The sequence below is a fragment of the Psittacula echo genome, assembly GCF_963264785.1.
Source record: "Psittacula echo genome assembly, chromosome: 18".
In the NCBI taxonomy this organism is placed as follows: domain Eukaryota; kingdom Metazoa; phylum Chordata; class Aves; order Psittaciformes; family Psittacidae; genus Psittacula; species Psittacula echo.
The window spans coordinates 7749127-7770686 of NC_137754.1; the positions used below are offsets into that span (position 1 = coordinate 7749127).

The 21560-nt window shown below is 44.9% G+C and overlaps 1 pseudogene across 1 annotated transcript in view; it reads left to right on the top strand.

The window, feature by feature from the left end:
* The first annotated feature begins 4214 nt into the window (after window positions 1–4214).
* The window catches only part of LOC308228368 (ankyrin repeat and MYND domain-containing protein 1-like), a 38843-nt pseudogene continuing 21497 nt past the window's right edge, over window positions 4215–21560 (top strand). The window contains exons 1-9 of the transcript in view: window positions 4215–4483; window positions 5404–5413; window positions 5784–5930; window positions 11007–11436; window positions 12458–12674; window positions 13468–13632; window positions 15320–15372; window positions 16826–16997; window positions 17481–17621. The product of the transcript in view is annotated as an ankyrin repeat and MYND domain-containing protein 1-like (transcript). The remainder of the gene's footprint in view (window positions 4484–5403; window positions 5414–5783; window positions 5931–11006; window positions 11437–12457; window positions 12675–13467; window positions 13633–15319; window positions 15373–16825; window positions 16998–17480; window positions 17622–21560) is intronic.

The following is a 21560-nucleotide window of genomic DNA, read 5'->3' on the forward strand; positions in this document are numbered from 1 at the left end:
ATATTTATCCAAGCTGACATTGTGTGCAGGCTATTTGCCTTTGCTTTATGACTGGAAGGTTAAAATATTGTTGTGAAGATAAAAGAGAAAAGGAAGATGTTAGAACCAGGGTCATGTAAGATAGACTATGTGTATTACGACATGATAGAAATGTGTATTATGTGTGAGCAACCATACCGGGAGTGCCTTGACTTATCCCTCAGGTGGTTATACAACATGTTACTTTAAATTCCATTAACATCTGCTATTTTTTTCCTGCTCCACTCAGCGCACAAAGTGAAGAGTGCTCAGACTTCAGTATTTTGTCTCACTTCCTATGCTTAATGTGGGATACTAAACCATTTGTGTTGCAAATTACTCCCTGAATCCAGCATTATTGATTTCTTTACTTTCTTTTCAATGAAAGACTTAATTACAGAATCTGTGAGTTTCACACACACACAAAATAATTAACTTTCATAAGACTTCTGTGAGATCAGCAGGCTGTGTTACAGTCTGAGGCTCAGGGCGATTATGCCCCTTAGAGGTACTCACTACTTTTGAAAGCCTCTTTTGGAGTTACTTGGTTTGGTTTCAGCAAGTAAGAATGTTTTATGTGCAGCCTTTGCTAGCGTACAACTCTGAGCACATGAGTTCCACGACTCACTTCCCAGGCTGTCAGAAAGGTCATCTACACAGTGAGGTGCACACATTGATAAGCCAGTGTAGTAAATCTGGGTAGGTAACTGAGCACTGAAGCATGGAGAGAGCTGAACATTGGTTGCCTGATGGAATAAAAAGAAAATTGTCATGGATAGACTTGAAAGAAATCTCTGTTAATCTCCATCCTGTCTCTTTTGCTTCTGCTTTCCCAAAAAGCTTTCACCTTTCTGATGGATCTTTTCTTTTCAAGGTTAATTCATGGCAATTCCTAAATCCAGGTGTCATTTCAAAACTAACAAGGGAAAACAATCCATTACAGTGGGCAATTCCTAGCTCTGAACAAATGGACTTTTAAAAAACTTTTTTTTTTTTTTTTTTTTTAGGGTCAGAGCGGGTTAAGAAACAAACTCATGCATTACATTTGCTGCCAAGCCATTTGTAATTTCAGCCACTGCTAGTGAAAGTCACACCATTTTTTATAATTACTTTCAGTAAGAAAAAGACCTCTGTATATGATTAATTTCAAAAGGAGAGGATCAGTCCCAGTTTGTGCAGTCCTTCCTGTTGATCCTGCTTCTAGGATCCAGACTCCGATCTCTCTGGGCAAACCTATCCAGAAAAAGAAAAGTATATATATAGGCAAACCCGTCCCAAGTATGCAGAGTGGCATGCTGCAAATTTTATGAAAGCAATTATATTCCCTTCAGCTGCTTTTAAATGCTTCAGGTTTTTTAGAGCTGCCAGCAACGGGTCATCGTTTAAATCACACCTTGCTATTGAACCTGTTCTTCCAAGGCTGCCAGGAAAGTTATTTAATTTCATTGAGAGCATCTAGTCAAATACTAATGAACTGACTCCAACCTGGAGAGTATGGCAAGCATCACATCAAAGAGCATTTTGCTTTTGTTCCTTCTTCAGAAGGGAACATGCAGAAATATCTGCTAGAAACAGCCCCACATTGAGAGTTGCCAGTGGTGATGACAGAGGAGGAAGACGGGAAGCAACCTTCTTTTGCTTCCATATGCCTGCTCAGATATGCATAGAGGGAGAAGAGGGTATGATACTTGGTCTGGCAGACACAAGCCATCTAGAGTGGGAGATGGGACACTTCATACAGATGATTTAGGGAGGGGACAGCGTGAGAGCTTGCCAGCCTGTTAACAAAACAGTGGAGAGAAGAGGACATTTCCTTGCAGTTGCAGTTTTTTTGATGGGACAGGAGAGATGTTTGTTCTTGTCATCCCTCCTCTCTGTGTGTGTGGCTAATAAGCTGCATTTGCCCAGGGCCAGGAAGTGCTGGGGTGGTCACAGTGCAGTCTCTCCTACTGACTGCTGGTCAGTCTCGCTCTCAAAGGAGACGTTTAAGGCCCCTTGGCCTCTTTTCCGTGATGCCTTTCTCCTTTCCATCTCTGGGCAAAGGCAGCCTCCCTGCTCAGCTCTTCCTCCTAAGCCTCAGCAATCTGGGCTCCTCAGGCAAAACCAGCTCCAGCAGCAGCTCCGCGCTGCCTGTCCACAGGAGTGTCCCTGCTCAGGGCAACAGTCACGCGCAGCTGTGGGCTCTCTCCCTGCCCCACCACGCTGTATGGGTGCCCAGTTCTATGATGTCACAGTGGGGCTGAGCAGGGCTCCCTCTGGGCTCCCGTGGGGCAACATGGAAGTTGCCTGCTCCTTAGGAACAACTTGCAAATAGCTTCATTTGACTTGGCTTTCACAAAGTGGCCTGTGCTTGCCGTAGGATTGTTAGAAACTTAAAAATGCTTCTTGTAAAGGCTCAGCTTAGACACAACAGTGAAGCATCTCTTTATTTCAAGTTTTTGCAAAAACAGGCCTTGTAGTAAGGAGGCACACCCTGGTCACAAGGCTTTTATGACCTTTTGATGGCCCACCTCCGACCGCAGAGTCCCTCCCTTGTTTCCCTATTGGCTAGGTACTCCAAGGTTTACAGCCTGTCTGAAGTGCCTAAGTTACCCACACCAAGTCCACCCCTGGGTACAGAGTGCATTACTTCCTTTGAGAGCTCACTACCCTCCCACCCCCGACCCCGCCTCGCCAACCTGCTTGTGTGGGATGGCTTCCCTACACTGTAAGCACTAACCCAGCTCCTGCCAAAGTTTTCACGCCTTAACCGCCATCTTTCGGCTAACTGCAAAAACAAGTTTTTAATACTTTTTACAAGATTATTGAGAAAAGAAACTGATGCACGGAATGAGACTCTACAACTCAAAGGGAGTTATAAAGCAGGTATGTTTATCATGGCGCCGGCTGCAAGGGGGGTCACTCCTCCTGACTTGCACACCGAGGGGTTAAGCAAGCAGATATTTATTACACACAAACATGCATATTCATTTGTGATAAGCACATAAATGTACTGGCTTTCGCAAATCATAGGTGTTGCTATGTGGATGTAACTGTATGAGTTCGCAGTAACAGAAACAAAGCTCGCTGAAGACACAAGATTAGGCAACAAGTTGAAAATGGCCAGGACTCTTGAGCAAAATGGAGTCAAACAACAAAAGAATTTGTAAAAGTAAAAGAAAAGGGGTGTGTGTGTGTGTGTTTTGATTTGAGGAATGCTAGTGCCTGGAAAACATAGGGCTAAAGTACTTTTAGCCTAACTTAGGTCGAAGAGAAAGATCAATGTTTGTGTTGTAAGTCTGTGGAATTTAGTGGCCTGACTAAACCTGAATGAGTTATTTCACACCATCCTTCTACTTATCAGTTAGTTTAGAGACAGAAGCTCCCAAACATCTGCTAGCTTGGGATACTCCCTGTCTGCCCCTCCTGCAATAAATGTTGCAGGAAGGTCACGCTGTTCTAAATCTTTGCCAGCTATCAGAAGAATTACAGATACGGCTGGGTTCAGCTAGTTCTGTGATTACTGGGGCATCCAAGTGTGCCAAAGGTGAAGAGTACAGCATGATGAAGACTGCTTACTTCATCTTGAAGACCCCTCCTCACATGAGGAAGACTGCTTACTTCATCCTCAAGACCCCTGCCCACAATCACCGCAGAGCAGCACACAGATGCCAAGAGGAGGAGACTTATGATAATAAGGTCCTGGAGCTAGATATAATATTCCCTGCCTATACGCGGGAATTATGACTATGTATATGGGTAATGCAATAGTGAAAGTATATAAACCTGTAACAAATGCTCATCAGCGCGCCTCTGGCTACGGTCGCGCACCCAGCGCTGTTGCTTTTGCTTTACTGACTCTGTCCCTCAATAAAACCCTGTTATCTCGTTTAGAGGAGTGAGCTCGTATTTCACAGCAAGGTTGAGCAAGGCGGCCAGGAGAGCTGCGAGAGTCTGCAGAAGAGACGACGAGCGCTGGCAGAAAGAGCAGGCCAAAGGGCTGGAGTGAGCAGGGCCGGGCTCACGGTCAGGCCTGCTGTCCTATACGGTACTGCCGCGGGGGGGCGGCGCAGGGTGGCTACGCGGGCCTCCCTCTAGGCCCCAGCGCCGGGCGAGGCCGCCGGGGTGTCCACGGCAAGGCGCCGGCCATGATCTGGGGCCTCGCACCCCACCAGGCGGAGTCGGCAGTGTTGTCGGGGGCGCGGCCATGGCCGTCGATGTGGGGCGAGTTTTCGCTCTGCTGGCGGCCAAGGGCACGGAAGAGGCGAGGGCGGCTAGCTGTGGCCACAGCTCCAGGCAGGGCCTGCCCCGCGGGCCGGGGACCGGCAACGTGCGGGGTGCTGATGCTGGGCTGCGGGGAGAGACCGCCGGAGGCCCCCCGCTCTGCCACCCGGGTACGAGCGTTCCGCGGGCCCCGGACGGCTGTCGGTGATGCGCCGTGGCCACGTGTCCCCCAGCGTGTGTTCGCTGGGAGCCCTGCCCGTCCGTGGGCAGGGGAGGGGCGGTCTGGAGGCCCTGCTTCCTCCTTGGAAGAAGAGCGGCTCGGATGCCGCCTTCCCTGGGCTTTCTCTCCCTGCTCGCCCTCTACTGGTGCCAAACTCAGTTTGAGCTTATTCTGAGTAAGGCAAGAGCTTTCACAGCATCCGTGTGATGTCTGAGAGCACGTTCACCTGGGGAATCGGCCCTCACTGCTCTTCTTGGTGTTCCTGTCAGTCCGTGTCTGGGTTGGTAACACGTCCACTGTGAAAATAAAAACTGAGCTCCACGGTTTCACATAACACCCTCTGTTCTCTCCCTCGGACCACTCAGTCTGTCCTCAGTCCCAGAGAAGATGGTAGATGGTTGCTGTGAGTGCTGTTATTAGCACCATAATGTTCTTTTGTTTTAAGCCAGGGGCAGTCGCTCCTTTTATGCCACAAAGTGCCAAGACTGTGGCAGGGCTGCATACTTTATGATTATTTTTAATGCAACAGAAGAAGTGAAGAATTGAGATTGTTATTTAAGTGGTTTTTGCTTTTAATTAACAATTTTTGATTGATTTATATAAAATATCTTCCAAATGCTTGGTTTTGCTTCAAAGTGGTGAATACCTTGAAGTGTTTGTGACTGAAATCAATGACGATCAGATTTCAGTCAGGTACAGTCAGATGAGCAGGTTGGTAGCTAAGGTTTTCTTCACAGAAGAGAGGGGGTTATGGACAACTTTTTTACTGCGCATCAGCCACTTTCATACAGCCCAGCACTTTGTTTGCCTATGGTACAAAATTTCATCAGTGCGTTCTCCGGAAGGGTTAAAGTGGCAGTTTTGGAGCACTTTTAAAGCAAGTGGTGTGTAAAGTTTTAATAATCCAGTCACTTCACATGCATCTGGCAGTTGAAGACTTTTACCTTTTGTTTTGAATGCAGAATGCTGAAGGTATATTGGCATACCGGTCTTTAGGACAGCTGTTGAATGGTTGAATAGATGTTGGTTTCTCCTCTGTCATTTAGCAATGAGAATATGAACACTGAGATACATCTACTGAAGTAGTATGGACTACTGATTGCTATGTGATGGAAGAGCTTCTAGAGAAATTGGTAAAATCTTGGCTGGGCTTTGAAGCCCACAACTAAAGTGACATTGAGACTGTGCCCAGTCTTAACTGTGTAACAGATTCATCCTCTTCGTGTGTCAGTTGCCTGCATCTTGTTAGTCCTGCTCTGCTGCAGTAAGAATGCAATTTCACTTATTTTTGTCCTATCAGTTGTATCATTCTTCTTGTCTTGTCCTCTTTTGTGGATTACAGAGATATGTGGGAAAGTTGTACATAGGCCACCGCCACAGAAATGGGGTTAACTACAGGCCTGATGGTTCCAAATTCACAGGAGCTCTTTATCTTGGCCGTGTAGAAGCCTATGGGATGCTGGAATGGAAGGATGTCAGAAAATTTCAGGGAACTGGGAAATTGCTGTGCTAATACTGCAATTCCTGTGCCTTTCAAAGTCAGCAGTGGTTTGGTTTGGTTTGGTGTTTTTTGGTTGTTTTTTTTTTCCGAGTAGCTCCCTTAGTATTTTAGTTCTTTAGAGCAAAATTGTCATGCTTTGATCTCCCATGAGTTAGGGTGCTATTTCAACAGTTTAGCTTCTGTACTCAACTTTCCCATGGGGAAATACCGAAGGAGATGATAATAGAATCATTTGAGCTGGAAAAGACCCTTAAGATCATCAAGTCCAACCATTAACCCAGCACTGCCAAGTCCACCACTAAACCATATCCGTAAGTGCCACATCTACATGTCTTTTTAAATACCTCCAGGATGGTGACTCCACCACTTCCCTGGGCAGCCTGTTCCAAGACCTGACCGCCCTTTCAGGGAAGAAATGTTTCCTAATATCCGGACTAAACCTCCTGTGGTGCAACTTGAGGCCATTTTCTCTTTCTACTTGGGAAAAGACACCAACCCCCACCTCACTACAGCCTTCTTTCAGGTGGTTGTAGAGAGTGGTAAGGTCTCCCCTGAGCCTCCTTTTCTCCAGGCTAAACACCCCCAGTTCCTCATCACTCTTGTGCTCCAGGCCTTTCACCAGCTCCACTGCCATTCTCTGGACCAGCTCCAGCACTTCAATGCCTTTTTTGTAGTGAGAGGCCTGAAACTGAACACAGTATTTGAGGTGCAGCCTCACCAGTGCTGCCTGGAAAAGTTTCTTGTTCACGTATCTGATGTATGTAATTTGGGTATTTATTCTCCTTCTTTGATGAAGAGCTTATTTGTTAGACAGTACTCTCAAAAGGCATATTAGGATGAATTAGAAACTGGAAAAGCACTGCATTTTAGGAAACTGTGAAGATAGCACTCTGAAGTTTCCAGGTAGCTAGTTGGCTGGTTTGCATCATTTTCAGCCCTGATATTGCTAGTAGAAGCTGGAAATCTTGTTTTCTAAGAGCTTGCAGTCCTTCTTTATTTTCCTAAAAGGTATATCTGACAAGTCCCAAGTGTAGGGGAACAGTGCCCACCTGTTCCTGCTGATCCCTGGGTATCTCTGCAATTCCTCAAATAATCTAAAACATAGAGAGAAACAACTGTTTCCCACTGCTGTGGGGCAGCACTCTAGGATTGATGAAGACTGGGAGGCCTCCTATAATCCTAGGGTGAAATTGGTGAGCTCAGCTCCCTCCTTGAAATGCCTATACACCAATGCGTGCAGCATGGGAAATAAGCAGGAGGAGTTGGAGACCTGTGTTAAGTCAGGAGATTATGATCTGGTGGCAATTACAGAGACGTGGTGGGACAGCTCACGTGACTGGAATATACTCATGGAGGGCTATGTCCTTTTCAGGAAAGACAGGCCAGCCAGGCGGGGTGGTGGGGTTGCTCTTTATGTGCGAGAGCAGCTGCAATGTACTGAGCTCTGTCCAGGAACAGGGGACGAGCGAGTTGAGAGTCTGTGGGTGAGAATTAAGGGGCAGGCTGGCAGGGGCGATACTGTTGTGGGTGTCTGTTACAGGCCACCAGGTCAGGGTGAGGAAGTTGACGAGGCCTTCTACAAGCAGCTGAGAGCAGCCTCACAGTCACAGGACGTGGTCGTCGTGGGGGATTTTAATTTCCCTGATGTTTGCTGGAAGGACTACTCAGCCTGCCAGCCACAGTCCAGGAGGTTCCTCCTGTGTATGGATGATAACTTCCTCATCCAAATAGTGGATCAGCCAACCTGGAGAGGAGCGCTGCTGGATCTCATCCTCACTAAGAAGGAGGGTCTGGTCGAAGCAGTAAAGGTTGAGGGCTGCCTTGGTTGCAGCGACCACAAGATGGTGGAATTCAGGATCTTGTGTGGTAGGACCAGTACAATAGCAAGTAGAATTGCAACCCTGGACTTTAGCAGGGCAAACTTTGGCCTTTTCAAGCAATTGCTAGGGGAAATCCCATGGGCAAGGCTGCTTGAAGGTAAAGGGGCCCAAGATAGTTGGTTGACATTCAAGAATTGCTTATTCCAAGCTCAAGAGCAGAGCATCCCGACACGTAGGAAGTCAAGGAAGAGGGCCAGGAGACCTGCGTGGCTAAATAAGGAACTGCTGGGTATGCTCAAGTGGAAGAGAAGAGTTTATAGGTCATGGAAGGAGGGGCTGGCCACTCGGGAGGAATATAAGGCTGCTGCTAGAGGATGTAGGAAGGCAGCTAGGATGGCTAAGGCCTCCTTAGAATTAAATCTGGCCAGAGGGGTCAAGGACAACAGAAAGAGCTTTTTCAAATACATAGCTGATAAAACTAACACCAGAGGCAAGGTTGGCCCACTGGTGAATGGGATGGGTGCCCTGGTGACAGAAGATACAGAGATGGCAGAGTTATTGAATGCCTTCTTTGTCTCAGTCTACTCTGCCGGAGGCAGTCCTGAAGAGCCCTGTACTCCTGAGACCTCAGATGAAGTCAGGTCACTGGAGCAGTTTGCCTTAGTCGACGAGGAATGGGTTAGGGACCAGTTGAGCAATCTGGACATCCATAAATCCATGGGTCCAGATGGGATGCACCCGCGGGTGCTGAGGGAACTGGCGGAAATCATTGCTAGACCACTCTCCATCATCTTTACCAAGTCTTGGGAAACGGGAGAGGTGCCTGAGGACTGGAGGAAAGCAAATGTCACTCCAGTCTTCAAAAAGGTCAAGAAGGAGGACCCAGGTAACTATAGACCGGTCAGCCTCACCTCCATCCCTGGGAAAGTGATGGAACACCTTATCCTTGATGCCATCTTAAGGCATGTCAAGGATAAGAGGGTTATGAGGGGCAGTCAACATGGCTTTACCAAGGGGAAGTCATGCTTGACCAACCTCCTAGCCTTTTATGAGGAAATAACATTGTGGATGGATGATGGCAGAGCGGTGGATGTGGTCTACCTTGACTTCAGCAAAGCATTTGACACAGTCTCCCACAGCATCCTCATAGCTAAATTGAGGAAGTGTGGCCTGGATGATCAGGTAGTGAGGTGGACTGCAAACTGGCTGAAGGACAGAAGCCAGAGAGTTGTAGTCTATGGGGCGGAGTCTAGTTGGAGGCCTGTATCCAGTGGAGTGCCTCAAGGGTCAGTACTGGGACCAGTATTATTTAATATATTCATCAATGATTTAGATGAGGGAATTGAGTGTACTGTCAGCAAGTTTGCTGATGACACTAAGCTGGGAGGAGTGGCTGACACGCCAGAAGGCTGTGCTGCCATCCAGCGAGACCTGGACAGGCTGGAGAGTTGGGCAGTGAGAAACTTGATGAAATATAACAAGGGAAAGTGTAGAGTCCTGCATCTGGGCAGGAACAATCCCAGGTTCCAGTATAGGTTGGGGAACGACCTGTTAGAGAGCAGTGTAGGGGAGAGGGACCTGGGGGTCCTGGTGGATGGCAGGATGACCATGAGCCAACACTGTGCCCTTGTGGCCAGGAAGGCCAATGGCATCCTGGGGTGTATTAGAAGGGAGGTGGTCAGTAGGTCGAGAGAGGTCCTCCTTCCCCTCTACTCTGCCCTGGTGAGACCGCATCTAGTATATTGTGTCCAGTTCTGGGCCCCTCAGTTCAAGAAGGACAGGGACCTGCTGGAGAGAGTCCAGCGCAGGGCGACAAAGATGATTAAGGGAGTGGAGCATCTCCCTTATGAGGAAAGGCTGAGGGAGCTGGGTCTCTATAGTTTGGAGAAGAGGAGACTGCGGGGGGACCTTATTAGTGTATATAAATATATAAAGGGGGAGTGTCACGAGGATGGAGCCAGGCTCTTCTCAAAGGCAAACAATGATAAGACAAGGGGTAATGGGTATAAACTGGAACACAAGAGGTTCCACTTAAACTTGAGAAGAAACTTCTTCTCAGTGAGGGTGACAGAACACTGGAATAGGCTGCCCAGGGAGGTTGTGGAGTCTCCTTCTCTGGAGACATTCAAAACCCGCCTGGACACATTCCTGTGTGACCTTACCTAGGTGTTCCTGCTCTGGCAGGGGGATTGGACTAGATGATCTTTTGGGGTCCCTTCCAATCTCTAACATACTGTGATACTGTGAACATAACAGTGTTTGCATTTAGAGGGCCAATCAACACTGAGGAGACATCAACAAGAACACAGCATTCTTGCTCAGTGTTGATAATGTGGCATTAATTACAGATTTAGGAGAGCTTTAGTTTGAGTATATGATGTAAAATCTAAAGCTCGGGGAAAAACAGAGAAACTTGAGATCATAACCATACTCAGAATTTTATTCTTGCCAGTATATTCTGTCAGTGATAGTGCTTTTGGCCTACTCATTTATCTGTGTAGCTAAACAGTTCAGTGTGAAGTTGCTGATTTTTGCTCCAAATGGCTGTTTTGAGGTTGTGATAGCTCAGTGTGAACCTGTCTTGAACCATCTGTGTGGTCCAGATACACGAGTCTGCTTGAGTTTGATGATGTTTATACCTTACCTACCACAGTGTCAAGGTCAAACTAGGATACCTTTTGTAGGAAGACTGAAACTCCTGTCCTGTAGTGCACTATTTGCTGCTGAGACTCTTCCGTTGGCATGTCGTGTCATGCTTGCAAGACTATAGATACCCTAAATTTAGTTACATTGTAAGAAAAGAAACGTGCCATTTCCAGAATCTGTGTCTGCGCCAGATGTGTTTCAGAAATGTTTGTTTTGAGAAGGTAGTAAAATCTAACCAAAAACCTGTCCTGGACCAAAAGGCTGCAATCTAAAATTGATCACAGAATAAAATTAAAATAAAATCTTGCCTAGGCCTTAAAAGCATCAGGAATTGTAATCTAAACATATACATCCTACTGTAGTTAAATTTAGGGCCTTCCACTGTTCGTGTGCTGGAAGATTTGTGTTTGCTGTTAATAGACCAAAGTGAACGTGAAGGCTTTGCTGTTCAGATTGGCTTTGGCAGTTATTGCTCTGTCAATAGTAAGTGGACCAGTAAGGCCAAAAGCAGCCAGATTGGTTTAAATACAATCCAGACTTTAACTGTACAAATTGTTTGATCTCTGACTGATACTCGTGAGTTTACTTGTTTCTTAAGGGGCTGTACAAATCTGATGAGCGATTTGGACCAGGGGTTGAGAGCTATCCAGATGGCTGTCAGGATGTTGGCTTGTGGCTCAGAGATCATCTAATTAAGCTATGTACTGAAGTACCTGGTTATTTTCCTGTCTTGGATTATCCAGCGCACTACAGGTACACTGATGACAGATCTCAGAAGGGGTATATTTCACTTGAGGAAGACCCATTTCTCCGTAGCTATAAACATCTCCCTTTTGATGATAAGGATATTTTACCTGAAGGAGTCTTTGCATATTCTCGTAACATGGATCGTCTTACTCTGACTCACTCCTTCCTGGAGAGTGTGATGCTCTGTATTTTCAGAAGAAGCTGCCTGAGGAGGACCCTTGGCCTGTTGCAAATGTAACCTCCCTGCTGGTTAGAAGGTAGATGCACGTGTATAAGCAGAGGTAACTGCTGATGATTTGTTTATTATGTGTGGATTTTTAACAATTACTACCCATGGGTGTTTGTTGTTTTCAAATTTACGTTGCAGGATAAAAGCTGCACTCGAGATTGGGTTTTGTGGCCTTGAGATTACAAGTTGCCAATAAGGGTTGTTTTTTGTTAAAAAAGGAAGCAAATAACATATTCATCTCTCAATTTATAGATTTTATTCCTTTAAGTTAAACATTGGGTTTATCCTGGTCACACCTAGAAAAATAATCCCATTACTCATTAACAAGTCAGGGTTTCTGGAAGTCCAGTTTTGAAAAGAATTGGGAGTCAAGGGCTGTAGAGACCTGTTCTGACCTTCGCTGTCCTGAGAGTGTAGTCTGGCATAGAAATAAAAATATGGGGAAGCATAGCGCCAGGTTTTCAAAAGTACTGAAAATATGGATATTGATAACTCTTTGTGGTTGTCTTGACTCTTGTTCTTCTTCAAGGCTATTCAAAATACGCTGTAACAAAAAAGTCGACAGCTAGTAGAACTGCCAACTGCACATCAGTTTTTATGTAGCTTGGTACTTGTATGTGCAGATGCTTTTTGAGCCCATGGAGGATTTCCTTGTTTGCTTTTCTGATAGCAACACAAGCTACCTACGTATATTTTATAGTATACCTATGTATATTTTATAGTCATAGTTAAAGCAGGTGATGAAAATTAGATCATAAACAAATGTCATGACTGTGCATGATAAATTGGGTCATAAAAACACATGGTAGTTAGATTTTGTTTTCTTACCCGTCCATCAAACATCTACTAAAATACTTTTAACTTGTCTAGATAAAATCTATATGCTACTGCCAGCACCCCATTAATATAAGCAAGCTCACACTATCTAAAATAGCTCTTAAAATGATAGCTGGCCTTATTTTCCCATCTTGCGGACCAGCATATTTTATTCTTGATGCATTTTCTTTAGCTGCAGTAGTGGTCCAAGAGTACCTAGCTGCTTAAATGTGCTGTGCTTTTCTCTCCTTTTCTAGGCGCTGTCAAGTGGAGTTCAATTCAGATGTCAACCTCATTCTCAGTGGAGCCCGCAATGCTTATGGGCCTTCAGGCCCCAGAGAACTTGCCTCGGAGCAGCTAATTAAGAAGGCAGCAAGAGGAGACTATGATGGGGTCTCTGCGATTCTGAGGAACGGGCTTGCTCATCCAGACATAGCTGACAAACATGGATACACAGCACTTGCTGCTGCGGCTGTAAGATTCTAAGCATGACTCTTTACCACATGATGAGAAAGTTCCTGGCGTAGTAGGCTGGATTAATTTTTTCTCTTGTTTCATTACATAGTATGAAGGAATGTTCAACAAGCAGGAAACCCAGAAAAGCGGTGTGGCATGAGTAGTGTCTGTAATGACTGGTATCGTGCCAACCCCCATGGTAAACAAAGAACCTAAAAGAAGCCCTTCAGTAAATATTAGCAGTGATTTCAAATGTCAGGTTTGATTTCAGGTTGTGATTATGCAGTGGGCTAGATCTATGTTCTTGGATGTGATTGTGCCCTTATTATTTTTGATCCTATTTGAAATCAGATGCACACAGAGTTGTTTTGTTTTTGCTGGAAAGCGGTTGTGGCTGAAACTACGCATGTACAACTCCAGTTTCTGTAGGAGGGGGATGCAATCTCTCCCCCTGCCTTTTTCTTTGTTTTTCTGTCAGCTGCCTCAATACTCAGCATTCACTGTAAATGCCAAGCAGAAGCTAGATAATTTAGAACACTGTATTTCTCCTATAGCCGTCTCAGTCATTTCTAGTCTCTCTGTGCATGAAACCTCGATGAATTCCTGCAAAATCCATTAGTTGAAATTAACCAAAAAAGTTATGTTCTGAACCCTGTAAGACATTGAGCTTCTGTTTTGAGGAAAATATCAATGTGAATTAGATAAACAGTGTAGAGCATCATTACCTCAAAATTGTGCTGTCAGTTCTTTCCATGTCCCAGGCAAGAAGTGTGTACTTATATATGCAAATATGGATGCTTCCCCTCTACAGGTTCCTTCCCGTAATGCTCTTGTCAATCTTCTTCTTGATAGTGGAGCTGATGTGAGTAAGTGTAGTGATGAAGGATTATCTGCTCTCTCCGTGTGTTTTATTCTTGTTTATCCAGAAGAATCTTTTAAGGTTAATATTGCTGAGAGGAGCTTGCACAGTTACAAGGTTTGTTTACTTCTAATCTAAAATAACAGAATCATAATGTAGTATTTTGCCAACCTGCAAGCTTGCTTTTAAAATTTGCTGTATATAAAACTCAGAACTTTAATACATTTTACATTCTGAAACTGCAGAATAATCTCTGCTCTCACTGCACTCACTTCCTAAGTCGAAGAACATGCTCCTATGCAGTTACAAGCTTACTCAGCAGTTGAAATAAGGCACTATATCAATAGCAGAATGTGAGGCTGTGCTGGCTAGGTGTTTAACACAGTGAAGATGCAGTGGGAGAGTTAATGGGAATTACAAAAATGTAAGTAGAACAGTAGGATGTAGGTGATTCTCCTGGTACTACGTAACCTTGCTGGCATCATGGAGGTGGCTACTACGAAGCGATTGTTCTGTCAGAAGTCTGGTGATGCTTGGGGAGTACTCAAAAAGGAAGAGTCGTATCCCTAACCTTTCTTCTGCCACAAAATGAAACACCTGCTCTTACTTCCTGTGTAGGAACAGGATATGAATTTTGTAAGGGTACAAACCTGGGAATGGGAAAGCAATGAAAGCAAGGATGCTGGGACTCACCAGCCAGGATGAGAAAACAGCTGAAAAAGGGGTCTGGGCAGGAACTGTGTGGTCTTAGAAGTGCTTCCGTGTAGCCTAGAAATGGAGGGGTGCCTCTGGAACTTTCACATGAGGTTAGACAGATTAGGCTTGTGCTTTGAGGAAACTTGTTGGAAATTAAGTACCAAATAATCCTTGGTTGCTCTGAAGTCACTGTTCCAGTTCCAAGAGTACGATCATGTGGTCGTGCGAAACACTGCTAAAGTTGCAAGGCAACTATATGGGAAAGGGAGAAGGGGAGTGAGAGAGAACTGCTGCTGAAAACTACACAGAAAATCAGTGTAGAGCTATTACCTCTCATAGTACTATAAGGTAATTAGGAGTAGAGAGGGGATCTTTCTATGTTGGTCGTTGTCTGTAGCAGTCTGTGAGATCTGGCGAGTAGACATACACTGCTTTCACTTTTCCTCTGAGTTGAACTTGCATCCAGATTTGGAAAAATTAGCCTTGTAGATCCTAGTATCAGATTCTCATGCAAGCTAATGCAGGTTGAAAATCTGTGTGTGTCTCGTGTTATTTCAGCAATTCTTTTTCTCTTAAGTTAGGTGATGTATACTGGAAGAAAGATTCAACTGTTCTGAACACGCTTTAGACACCATGGAATCATAGTAAAGTGAGGGTCGGAAACGACCTTAAGATCATCCAGTTCCAACCCCCCTGCCACGGGCAACCCCTCTAGACCATGTTGCCCAAGGCTCTGTCCAACCTGGCGTTGAACACTGCCAGGGACGGAGCATTTACCCACTTCTTTTTTGGGCAACCTGTTCCAGTGCCTCACCACCCTCACAGTAAAGAACTTCTTCCTTATATCTAACCTGAACTTGCCCTGAAATTGAACAAGAGAAATATTCTGTTATTTTAAGAAATTAAAACAAATGAACAAGCAAAAACTTAGTTACAATTTACTTCTAAATTATATCCCTAACAGCGCTTAACAAAATTCCAGTATCATTATATGCTGTATTGCGTTAAAGCTGTGATTAACAGGTGTGTTAATATACTGAGTCATGCACTGGAAGAAGATTTGTTTCATTTTAGTAACACTTCTTTTTTCTTTTTTTTAATCTTTAAGTGGACTGAAAAATCAGAATCCTCAGAAACTGTGAGTGATGCTGAAGGCATAGTGTGAGAGTAAGTCTCATGCGCTAGAAATGGGAGACCAACTCTCATAAATGGTTTTGCAAAAAGAAGGTAACATTATTTCACATATTTCACATAAATGTGCATCCGTTGCAAGGAAAGATATTTTTTGATTGTTTAACTGGGCAAACCTTGTTTACGAGTAGAAACCACTAACTGTTTATACGCTCTAATGTGGCTCACGGCAGCACTGAGAAAGACTATAGTTGAAAAGTGCAGTTCAAGCAAAGGACATCATGCTTGAACAAGACAAGATTTCTTGTTAGAAGATTGTGAAAAGCTTCTAAATATGCCAAGGAGAGTTGCAGTGTAGTGCAGACCTGAGGAAGGAGAATATATTTGTTACTTGAAGTCTTGACTACATAGGAACTTGCTTGTTGTTTTCTGCAAGTGTCTGTTCACCAGTGTCAACTGAAACAGTCCAACTGTTTTGCATTTGTGGATCTTTGAAAGGGACACATTTTGCTTTTTGCTTTGCTTACAGAGCAGTCACCAAAGATGTCAAAATTTTTGTGTGGGTTTTATGGCAGTGTAGGTCGTTTTGACATCTCAGACCCCTCAGACTGAAAGTTCGTGGTTGGCCTTCTGACCTCCATCCCTTATTTGTGCCACATTTTACTTTTGTGGCACAAAAGTAAAACATGCTCCCACCTCCCATGATTCTTGTTGTCTGAAATACTGTGCATACCGCATATTGTTCATTGGAATATAGAGATCTGCTGAATGTAGGGCTTGTGGGTAAAGCCGAGTTATTACAATGCCTGCAAAGATGAGTATACCGTGAGAACACTTTGTGATGGAATTTCTGGGTGATATCCAAGCATCCAAGTGCTGTCTGCTTCATTTTGTAGGGGTGTCAGATTCTTTTGTGTGTGTGGATAGTTTGCCTCCATAGAAATGCAGATGGCACCTGGAATATACTGTCCTAATCTAGCATAGCTCCGGTTCCAGCTTTTGTTTAAGAGAAACACTGGACCTTTGTTTTGTTGGGATGGATGGGTGAATGAAGTTTACTTGAGGAAAGAAACTTCCAAGCAGTCTTTGATGGCAGGAGGGAGGACTCTGTTTCTTTCATTAAACAATACGAAGACTAAATGTTTTACAAGTCACATGTGAGACTGGTAAAGACGCAGATAACCTTGCCTAGCTTTTTACCTGTCCCTATGCTGCAGCTTTTCATGACTGCAGAGACTGCTCTTTGCATGCCACTGCTTTAGTTTAGAGGGCTGAGATACACTGACTGTACTGTCTCCTCTTCAGGTCATAATGTTGTTGCCTGACTGGTGTATGACAGTTGTGATGTGACCCTAAAGACTGCCATGTCTTCCCTCTGCTAAGTGACAGTTGTAATGTCTATTACCTGCAAGCCATTTTAGTCCACTAGCTTTTCTTGGAAGGTGCTAATATGTTATTCTGGTATTTTCTATGTCAATTCTAGACGACAGAAGAGATGGGAAGCAATCCAGCTACTGCTTCATCGAGGTGCAGATCCCAACGCATCCTGGGCCCCACCACACCTTCTGTTCTTTGCTGATAAAGCTGCAGACGCAGAAGCAGTGGAACTCCTCTTAAAAAGGGGAGCCATGTCTGATGTGCGGCTTCCATCGAAGGTTTTACTGAATGATATTTCATAATATGGGATTCAAGGTGTGTACTGCAGCTTCAGTGCCCTACTGTAAAATATCTTGCATGTCAGAATCAGCTTTAGAATGGCCAGAAAGCTGTTTAAAGCGATTATCCTGTTCAAAGATTTATTTTTCTGTTTTTTAGTAGAAAGAACTCAAAGCTCCTTACTCTCCAAGTTTCTCTTTCTTACTATGTTTTCTGATTGCCAAGCTTGTGAGTGGTTGAGGAATATTTGCAAAGCTGGTCCTCACGTTGGTTATAGCTGTTGTGATATTTTAACAGGCCAAGTGTCTGGGGCCTTTAGTATTCCACAGTCTTATAAGTCTGGGCTCTAGATTTCTGGTGGCTGTCTGTGAGGCACAGCATATGGGAAGAGTGAGCTTGGATTATTCTTAAAATAATATTTATCACTATTTAAGTGCTGCTTCTGATAAACAGGAGTCTTAATGCTATATTTGTGTTTTCAGTTAGGGGGGTTAACTGCTCTCCACATAGCTGCCTCGATTCCTGGGGAGGAAGGGGTCCAGATAACTCAGTACCTCCTGCATTCTGCCCCAGATCTTAATGCAAGGGCAGAAGATGGAAATGAGCTATATGGTCCAGACAAGGTATGTTGCTTTTTGAGCTCATCTTTCAGCTATTGAAATTCAGATTGCGGAGGACCTGAGCAGGGAGTTGAGATTACTGCCTGCCTGATTTTGCAGTGAAAGCTTTGCATTTCCCTGAAAGAGCCTTAAAAAAAGAAAGAAAACCAAACCCCCAAAAAACTAGAGTCACTTGAGGTGTATTGTATTAGGTTGTAAATAAACACATGCTTCCGGTGCCCCAGAACACTCTGTCATGTCTTACATAAGACAGAGTCTAGAAGTTTCTTATGTGTAGTCCAGTACAAATCATAAAATCATCGAATCATAGAATAGTTACGGAAAGGACCTGAAGGTCATCTAGTTCCCACCCCCCTGCCATGAGCAGGGACACCTCACCCTAGATCATGTTGCCCAAGGCTCTGTCCAGCCTGGGCCTGAACTCTGCCAGGGATGGAGCATTCACAACATCTTTGAGCAACCTGTTGCAGTGCCTCACCAACCTCACAGTAAAGAACTTCTTCCTTATATATAACCTAAACTTCCCTGATTTAAGTTTAAACCCATTCCCCCTTGTCCTGTTGCTACAGTCCCTAATGAAGAGTACCTCTCCAGCATCCCTGTAGGCCTCCTTCAGATACTGGAAGGCTGCTATGAAGTCTCCACGCAGCCTTCTCTTCTCCAGGCTGAACAGCCCCAACCTTTTCAGCCTATCTTCATATGGGAGGTGATCGAGTCCCCTGGTCATCCTTGTAGCCCGTCTCTGGACTTGCTCCAACAGCTCCATGTCCTTTTTATGTTGAGGACACCAGAACTGCACACAATGCTCCAAGTGAGGTCTCATGAGAGCAGAGGAGACGGGCAGGATCACCTCCATCTACCTGCTGGTTGCGCTCCTCTTGATGCAGGCCAGGATACGGTTGCTTTCTGGGCTGCGAGCGCACACTGCAGCCGGCTCATGTTCACATCGACCAAGACCCCCAAGTCCTTCTCCGCAGGGCTGCTCTGAATCTCTTCTCTACCCAACCTGTAGCCATGCCTGGGATTGCCCCGCCCCAGGTGTACGACCTTGCATTTGGCTTGGTTGGACTTCATGAGGTTGGCATTGGCCCACCTCACAGGCGTGTCGAGGTCCCTCTGGATGGCATCCCTTCCCTCCAGCGTATCAACAGAACTACACGACTTAGTGGTGCTGGCAAACTTGATGAGGGTGCATCAATCCCATTGTCCATGTCACCGACAAAGATGTTGAACAGGATTGGTCCCAGTACCGACAACCACAACTCTTTGCATGTGGCCACCCAGCCAGTTCCTTATCCACTGAGTGGTCCATCCATCAAATTGATGTCTCTCCAATTTAGAGACAAGGATGTCATGCGGGACAGTGTCGAACGCTTTGCACAAGTTCAGAGAGATGACTTCAACTGCTTTGCCCCATCCATCAGTTCTGTAGCCCCATCATAGAAGGCCACAAAATTGGTCAGACATGATTTGCCCTTAGTGAAGCCATGCTGGCTGTCACCAACCGCCAACCATTTCTCATGTGCCTTAGCATGCTTTCCAGGAGAATGTGCTCCAAGATTTTGCCAGGCACAGAGGTGAGGCTGACTGGTCTGTAGATCCCTGGGTCATCCATTTTCCCCTTCTTAAAAATGAGGGGTTTTTTTTCCCTTTTTCCAGTCGTCGGGAACTTCACCTGACCGCCATGATTTTTCAAATATGATGGACAGTGGCTTAGCAACTTCATTTGCCAGCTCCTTCAGGACCCGCGGATGGATTTCATCAGGTCCCATGGGCTTGTGCACGTTCAGGTTCTTAAGATGGTCTTGAACCTGATCCTCTCCTACAGTGGGCCCAAGGTCTTCATTCTCACAGTCCCTGTGTCTGCCTTCCAAGACTTGGGCAGCGTGGTCAGAGCACTTGCTGATGAAGGCTGAGGCAAAGAAGTCATTGCGAACCACAGCCTTCTCCAAAGCCAGGGTAGCCAGTTCTCCTGATAGCTTCTGGAGAGGGCCGACATTATCCCTAGTCTGTCTTTTGTTTGCTCCATACCTATAGAAGCCCTTCCTGTTATCTTTCACCTCCCTTGCCAGATTTAATTCTAACTGGGCCTTAGCTTTCCTAACCTGGTCCCTAGCTTCCTGGGCAATGTCCCTGTATTCTGCACAGGCTGCCTGTCCTTGCTTCCACCTTTTATAAGCCTCTTTTTTCCCCTCTAAGTTTTCTCAGCAGTTCCTTATCCATCCATGGAGGTCTCCTGGCCTTCCTGCCACATTTCCTTCTAGTTGTTACACAACACTCCTGAGCTTGTAAGTCAGGATATAAGTATCCCTTCCCTCAACCTGGTTGATCCCTGAATATCAACCAGCAGTCTTGGCCCTCCTGCCCTTCAGGGCTTTATCCCACAGAACCTTACTAAGCAGGTTCCAGAAGAGGCCAAAGTCTGTTTTCTTGCAGTCCAGGGCAGTGAGCTTGCTGTGTGCCCTTCTTACTGTCCTGAGGATCTCAAACTCGACCATCTCTGATAGCTACAGCCAAGGCTGCCCTGGAGCATCACTTTCCCAACCAGCCCCTCCTTATTGGTGAGTACGAGGTAAAGCATGGCACCTCTCCTTGTTGGTTCCTCTATTACTTGCAAGAGGAAGTTGTCTTCCGCACAATGGAGGAACCTCCTGGACTGCTTGTGCCAGGCTGTACCGTCCCTCCAACAGATATCCCCCATGAGGACAAGGGCCTATGAGCACGAGGCTGCTCCTATCTGTCTGTAGAGCACTTCATCCAGAGAGTCCTCCTGATCAGCAGCTTGTACGAGATCTCCTTTGACTGTGACTCACAAGCTCTCTGTTGACTCATCACCTGTCCCCAGACAGAGATCCATACTCAAATGTCTGAAGATATATATGTCTGTTATGGGACTTGCTTGCTTCATCTCCATGGAGTTGTATTTTAGTACTTTGTCCTTAACTAGTAAACAGGAGAACTTAATACCTATTTATCAACAGTATTTAGTTACAGAATGCCCAGACACAGTCTAGGCAAAATTTACTTTTTCAAATATCACTTTTATATTGATCTGGTAACCCTTTATTCATAGAGCTTAAATGAATATGTGAATGAGCCCCACTCAAGGCAGGTCCTTTGTGCCTGAAAGCTTGCTGCTTCCCTCTCACGCCCAACTCTCTGTCATGTGGCCCAGTGAAAGTTATTAACATCTATCTCTCAAATTTGCTATCCCCAGACTTCTCCAGTCGTTTTACTAAACTTCCTAGTGAGTAGTGCGAAAGCCAGCAAGACATGAATGTAAAGAAAGTAGGAAAAGGGTGGCTATTGTTTTTGTGGGGCTGAGCAAGCCATGGTAAGAACACTCCAAAGGGAGGCAAGCCTAGCAGTTCCGAAAAGCTGAAAGGGGCAGGATTGGAGTGTGGTTTCTGCATCCCTGTTTATCTTTCTCCAATACAAAAGCATACCAATAATCCAGAGCGGCATTCTGTTGGAAACTCAGCCATGAGCAAATCTAGAGGAAACCATTTTCAGTATTTTTTATGAAACCAACATTCTACCTTTTGTTCTGTCACTACAAAATTTATACTTTACATAGGATAAGTAGTAGAACAAAGAAAATATTTGTAGTGTGTTGCTGTTCTTTAACTATATTCCGTTCACTGGAAGGGTATCAAATATCTATAAAAATAAATCTGAATGCAATATATACAGCTAGAGGAGCTAGAGTGTGTGCTATGAAAGGGCTGACAACTGCATACAACATGAAATAGATTCTGTATCAAGTCTTTGTTTCTCAACCTTTTTCCGTATGCTGTCTTCATAATTTTAAAGTCAATTTTGGTATTCTTCTGGGCAAAAGTGTTTTCTTGCAACACAAAAATTTAGGTTTCATGATTTTTAATGAAATAGTCCCATATCCAACAATTTCTACTGGTTCCTTATGTCTGATAAAGTAATGAT